Source organism: Schistocerca piceifrons, chromosome 6 (genome assembly GCF_021461385.2).
Source record: "Schistocerca piceifrons isolate TAMUIC-IGC-003096 chromosome 6, iqSchPice1.1, whole genome shotgun sequence".
NCBI classification, from domain to species: Eukaryota; Metazoa; Arthropoda; class Insecta; order Orthoptera; family Acrididae; genus Schistocerca; species Schistocerca piceifrons.
Window position 1 is genome coordinate 25,514,519 of NC_060143.1, and position 7,288 is coordinate 25,521,806.

The following is a 7,288-nucleotide window of genomic DNA, read 5'->3' on the forward strand; positions in this document are numbered from 1 at the left end:
GATGATTGCCCATCACAGTGGACGATCCAGCCGTTACAATGCTGTTAGGCAGGCTAACCAAAAATGTTCAAATGTATGTGAAATCTTATGGGACTCAACTGCTAAGCTTACACACTACTTACCCTAAATTATCCTAAAAACAAACACACACACTCATGCCTGAGGGAGGACTCGAACCTCCGCCAGGACTAGACGCACAGTCCATGACTGCAGCGCCAAGACCGCTCGGCTAATCCCGCCCTGGCTCAGGCTAACCAGACCAAACTGCCAGCGGCGACTCCTTCCTTCAACACAAGGGAACTGCCTGCCGCAGCAGGTTCATCCGGTTTGTTTGAAACCCAATGTCAACTTTCGTTTGCCTGAAACCCTGTGCAGAGCTGTTGGAGAAGGCAACAGTGTACGACATGGCAACAAACCTCATATTTTCATTATTCGTCATAATGGATTGTGGGGATGCAGGAATGTACGGTAATAACAATAAATAAAATAGCCTCAGGCTGCAGTTATGGTGTCACAAGTTGTAGGTGCCAATTTAACCAAACCCACTCAGCTAAACAAGCGTGGATCCTGGATTAAGTCCTGGGGTAGGGGTGGGGTGGGGATCGAAGGGGGGGGGCGTGAAGGAGAGGGACAATTTATTACTGTCTCCCCCCCCCCCTCTACCCGCAAATATTACTTTCACTTGCACTCACCTACACTTTCAATGTGTCACAGGTTACGGTTTTAATCATCATCATCATCTTCTTCAAGCATTAGGCCTTTCTTGTTTTGCCTTTTACGATACGCATCGCTTCATCAGTCTTCTTCGCCTTCTTCTACCAACTGACTTAAATCTTATCAGGACAGGTAATCTTTCTGCACTCATTCCATCTATATGTCCATTCCAGTTTCTTCTATTTTCTTGCATTTTATTGACGATGTTAAATATATTCAGTTCTTTCGTAATTCCCGAATTCCGAAATCTGGCGGCTGTTGTGCATCCCTTTACTGCTCTTAGAGACCTCATCTCTGTGGCTTGTGTGCGACTTTCTTGACTTTACTCATAACCCAATATTCATCCCCGTAAACAAGCACTGAAACTGCCATTGTCTTATAAAATTTCAATTTTGTTTCCTCCCTAATTTAATTGTATAGACATTGTGAGCATGTGAGTGCTAATCTGTCATTCTGCACAACTGTTTAATCTGAGATGTACCCTTTACCCTGTGGCTCCTGCAAGATGCAATTTCCACCCCCACACTACTACAGAAGTCAGACAGACGCTCCTAACGTTCTAAAGAGAAATGCCTGAAAAACTTTCAGCAGTAAATATTTTCTGGAGTCGTCCGCTGTAAGGAAATGAGACAAAAATTCACCAAATTTCTTATGTAACTAGTGGGATACTTGGATACTGGAGTAGTGCTAGTTAGTGTAAGAAATACATGAAACTAACGAAAATTATTATTTATTTAGCAAAAATTCAGAGAAATCAGAATGGCACTTTTAGTTATGAAGTGAACAAGTTATTTCCAGGCTATTTTTGGAATGTGAAGTTACCTCTTAAGGATAGGATTCGCTAATGAAATTTCTATACAAAGTTTAAGATTGTTATTGACTTGGCAAAATGGCTGAGAGCCACGCCTACTCAACTTGAATAATTATCCGTTAGAATTTTGCTAGGTACGGTCGAGGCTGTCGCGTGTGAAATGCAGTGAAGTGTACTGGAGTGGAGGAAATATGGGGCTCGCAAGAGCTGTAGCGCACAATACCGTAAGCTGCGATGACTGCTGTCTGCGTCGCTCGCTGCTGACAAATAAGATAACTCTCGTTCTATCTGGATTGACCTTCGCCAATCAAACTCTCCCTACGCCTTGATGAAGTCAAGGACTCCCATTCGCCCCTAGTCTAACTATTGGTGTGGTACACTGGTCAGATAGCCAGTCCACCGCGATGCCACTCAAAAATAAGCTCGCAGCGTTTAACTATAACTGTCTGTTCACACCGCACAATAAGTGTGGCGGCCAACACAGTGAACAACGCTTAATCGCAAGGACTCAATATAGAGTCGCACTCTGATTCGCTCTCGACAGAGAAGCTCTCCCAGTGAAGTACTGAGGAGAGACTTGTTCCTCGCTCTTTGAGTACACTTATGAGCGCGCATGCTCTCGTTACGTGTTCTCGCCCCAAGAGCGACAACGGAACGGCCCCTCTCCATGACAGACGTGAAGGGGTATATCTTTCGGTCTCTTCAATTACTCCGTCAGTTCAAGGCGTCAGGAATATCGTCTGCCAATCAGCATTGCTCTTCTAAAACGGGAGAATGACGTTTCGTTTAAGGCGACCAATCTGGAAATCTGTAGGATCCGCGTTTGGCGTTTGCTGTCTCCATGTGAAAGCCTCTGAAACTGCGTGCTATGTTTGTAAAGAATGCGTAGGCTGGGCACTCCCACACAATGCGCAATTTGCTTTTAAGCCAAACATGGGGTCGTTCTTCCTTTCACTCGGGCAAACGTTGTCTGCTCTACGGGCAGTCGCTGGCCGACATCGGTGTCTGGAATGTGTGTGTGTACGCCAGCCTCGAGTATTTCAATCTCGGTGCGCATTTGCGATTTACTAGTTATTTGCATATCGTTTACATGAATTCGTACAACATTGACTGTACCTTATCGAGTTTGGGTTCGAATGAACCATCTTGATGTGCGGAATATGATTGTGAGGGCGGAATATGTAAGCAATGAAGGTCAGGAGAACACGACGTCTTACAGCATCTGTTTATTGGTTTCAGGAATTACTGCAACCAATCGTCGTTTTTTCTTCAATTTTTATTTATTCATGACCGGTTTTGAATCGCCTGGCGATTCATCATCAGATGATACAATTTAGTTTGGAGTATTGTGGGGGTCGTGCATTGTTTTTATTCTTGTGGCAGGCACTGCTCTGGAAAACATATTGTGTGCTTACCAGTATCGTTAAATACTTGAGGTATAATCTTTATTTTAGACGTTAATTTAAAAACTGTATCTGAAAAAGTATTGATTGTATTAATCTGTTCGTAAACATTTTTGTAAAGAATTCTCTCCGCATTTCTCTGTTTAGACATCAATAACCTTTGACTTTCTCTTTGCTAATAGCGAAGACATATTGTTCACATATTTTAAAGTAATTCATTCATTTATATATGGAACTGCGAAATGAAAACGAGACTAACGAAAAAACGTAAGCAAATCATTCGTTATTTCAAAGGTAATGTTAGTACAATTAGCCCACTGTGAGACAAGACGGTCAACGCCTTCATGCAGAAATATTTGCGTTGCCTACAGAAACACGATTGTACACAGCCGTACACCTGCTCGCCCGAAGCAAACCGACAGTCACAAACGTCTTTCTTCGGGGCTCCAAAAATGTAGAAGCTGCATAGGGAGATATCGGTATTGTATAAAGGATGTGTAAGGGCTTCCCCCAAAACTTCTGCAACGTGGTCTAAACAACCTTGGGAATATTCATTCTGTCGCGGGATAATGGCCATCCACATGATGCAACGTTGATCCGACCACGCTACAAAAGTTGCAATGGGAAGCCCTTACACGTTCTCTGCACAGTGCCGATCTGTCCCCAAGCCATTATCACATTTTTGGAGCCCCGAAGAAACACATTCGTCACCGTCGGTGCACACCTGGGCACAATCATGTTTCCGCAAGCAACCACAAACATGTTTGCATGAAGGCATTGACGGTCATGTCCCACAGTCGTCTGAACGTAGGAGTTAAGCCAATTACTTTTGAAATAATAAACAGTTTCTTTAATTTTTTTGCATGTGTCTCGTTTTCATTTGACTGACCCTTATATGTACTGCTAGATATTTTTATAGACTTGGTTAAGGTATATCCTACCTATTATTTTTATATTAGCGTTTTTTCATTAATACAGCTTATGGTGTTAGAAAACAGTAACCAATAATACTGTGAATTACAGAGCTTGGAAAAAAATACTCGAATGCATGCTTGGACACAAATGCAGATGCTAGGCAAGTCTGCAACTGGTGTTGCCTTTAACCACGTACGGCGCTTGAGCAATACCCTGAACACATTGCACATGTCAGTAGAGGTCATAACAGTGTTCGGTGTGGTTCTGAGTGCGTTATATCGGAGGTAAGTGAATTGGAATGTGTTCTTCGTATGGTGGATGCTTCTGTAACGATCAAAGCTGAAGTGTTTGGTGTTTCAGGAGGCACTATATCGAATATTACTGCCGCATACCGGGAAAGTGGAAAAACATCAACCGCTAAGTCACATCGCGGACGAAACTGTGTTAAGCGATAGTAACAATCATTGAAGAGGAATATGACGAAAAATAAGAGGACGACAACTGCAAAAGTCACTGCTAATTGAATGTCGCAATCAGAAACCCTGCCAGGACGATAATAACACGAAGGGACCCCTACAAGCAGAGATTTTCAGGGCGAGCTGGAAATCCAAAACTCCTCATCAGAGATTCAAATGCCCAGAACAGGGAAAAGTGGTTCCGAAGCCATAAAAAGTGTACAATGGAGCAACGGAAGAAGTCATTTGGCTAGATGAGTCTTATTTCACACTATTTCTATCTTCTGGCCTAGTTTACGTCCCAAGAGAGAGACATGGCAAGGGTTCGGCGATGACTTTGGCAGCCATATCACTGTATTCCATTGGTCCAATAGCTACTCTACAAGGTCGCATTACTGCCAAGGATTATGTAGTCATTTTGGCTGATCAGGACCATCCCATGGTACAATATTTGTTTCCCAATGTTGATGTTGTGTTCCGATAAGAGCCCTACCCGAAAAACCGTATCGTCCAGGATTGGTATTATGAGCACACGGATGAAATGGCGCATACCTCCTGACCATCACAATCTCCAGGTCTCAATATTATTGAATCTTTCTGCTCTTCTTTAGAGAGAAGAGTGTGTGATCGCTATCCATGTCCATCATCGTTACCTGAACTTACCACTGTTTTGCAGGAAGACTGGGGTAAGATTCCCTTGAAAACCATACATGACCTGTATTTACCTGCTCCGAGACGACTGGAATTTGTTTTAAATGCGAACGGATTTCCTACAATGTATCAGGCAGGCATGGTAACGTGTTGTGTCGTGGTGCCAGTCCAGTCTCGATTGTCGTCGTAGGAGAACCACTTTCGGTGCACCTCTTTCTGCTGTCGTGTCAAAGGAAGCCGCAACAATGGCTGCCGTACAGACAGTCCGCTCTGCCTATGTGGATTCTTATCTCACTGTACACAGCCCCGATTCCTGAATCAAGGCAGGTTACACGGCTGTACGATCAAACACGGCCGAGAGAACAGGTACGTCTGTCCTCTCGGGCGCTAGTCGCCCTCCTGAAGCCATCTGTTTCTTACCTGCATGAAATTCGTGGCGCCCCGATCAACACGAGCAGCAATATCGCGGAACGGTAAATCGCAATCTCGATACGCCACGATCATGCAGCTGCCAAATTCGACGTAACACGATCTTCTCATAAACATTCGAATGCGATTTCTAAGAGAGGAACCGGTTGTGTAGCCTTTCGTAATATACCGTACGTAGATGGCGTTACTGGTCCCCGCGGCTGTGCTGAAATGCTAATCATTTGAATATCTCAAAATGTAGTGCACTCCATGCCAATTTGAACGTTGTTACGTTCCTTCCTTCGTGGCCCTGCAGTTTTAATGACTAGAAGTGTATGCAGAAGCACTGCGTGATCACTGGTCCCCTTTTCAGACGTAGGCTAAAATACTGCATAAAGCAAGTATAATATATCGCTTGAGATTAAGAAATGTAGCTAAGGAAGGCATCTCCAGTAGGGAGCTGCCATGGCGCGGCGAGTGAGATAGGCGCGAAAGTGTCAGGAGTGGATTTGACGAGTCGCCAGAACTACGGTTCGGTAGTTTTGCTACACTACACAAATAACGAGTACATGGTAGGATTACCGGTAGTATAGGTAGCCGTGGTAGAGAAAGAAACATAAGTGAAAGTGTAAGAGAGAAACCCGGAGCCGACGACTTCTCTTCGTTTTTTCGTTTGTTTGGTTGCTTTTTCTGCACATAATGGGATCCGTACCAGGTCGGGTTGATAGAGGAGATAGAGAAGATCCAAAGAAGAGCGGCGCGTTTCGTGACAGGGTTATTTGGTAAGCGTGACAGCGCTACGGAGATGTTTAGCAAACTCAAGTGGCAGACTCTGCAAGAGAGGCGCTCTGCATCGCGGTGTAGTTTGCTGGCCAGGTTTCGAGAGGGTGCGTTTCTGCTCGAGGTATCGAATATATTGCTTCCCCCTACTTATACCTCCCGAGGAGATCACGAATGTAAAATTAGAGATTCGAGCGCGCACGGAGGCTTTCCGGCAGTCGTTCTTCCCGCGAACCATTGATGAGAGATTAAATTAGAAGAAACACATTGATGATCTGCTGAAACGTTTGAGTTCAGCTACTTATGCAATAAGGGTCACTGCAAATTTTGGTGATAAGCATCTTAGTAAATTAGCTTACTACTCCTATTTTCACTCATTGCTTTCATATGGTATCATATTCTGGGGTAATTCATCACTGAGGAATAAAGTATTTATTGCACAAAAGCGTGTAATCAGAATAATAGCTGGAGTCCACCCAAGATCATCCTGCAGACATTTATTTAAGGATCTAGGGATATTCACAGTAGCTTCTCAGTATATATACTCTCTTATGAAATTTGTTATTAACGACCAAAACCAATTCAAAAATAATAGCAGTGTGCATAACTACAATACTAGGAGAAAGGATGATCTTCACTATTCAAGATTAAATCTAACTTTGGCACAGAAAGGGGTGAATTATACTGTCACTAAAGTCTTTGGTCACTTACCAAATAGTATCAAAAGTCTGGCAGATAACCGACAAGTATTTAAGAAGAAATTAAAAGAATTTCTGAATGACAACTCCTTCTACTCCATAGAGGAATTTTTAGATATAAATTAAGAAAAAAAACAAAAAAATTAAAAAAAATAAAATAAAATAACACAAAAAATAAAAAAGTTGTTATATTAACATAACTATGTTGTTAAATTAACTTAATTATGTCATGTATTGGAAAATTTGACTCGTTCCACATCATTACGAAATATCGTATTCATGATCCATGGAACTAGTATTAATCTAATCTAATCTAATCTAATCCATACGCGACTGGAACAGGAAAGGGAGGTAATGACAGTGGCACGTAAAGTGCCCTCCGCCACACGCCGTTGGGTGGCTTGCGGAGTATAAATGTCCTTGTAGATGTAGATGTAATTAGAACCGCACATT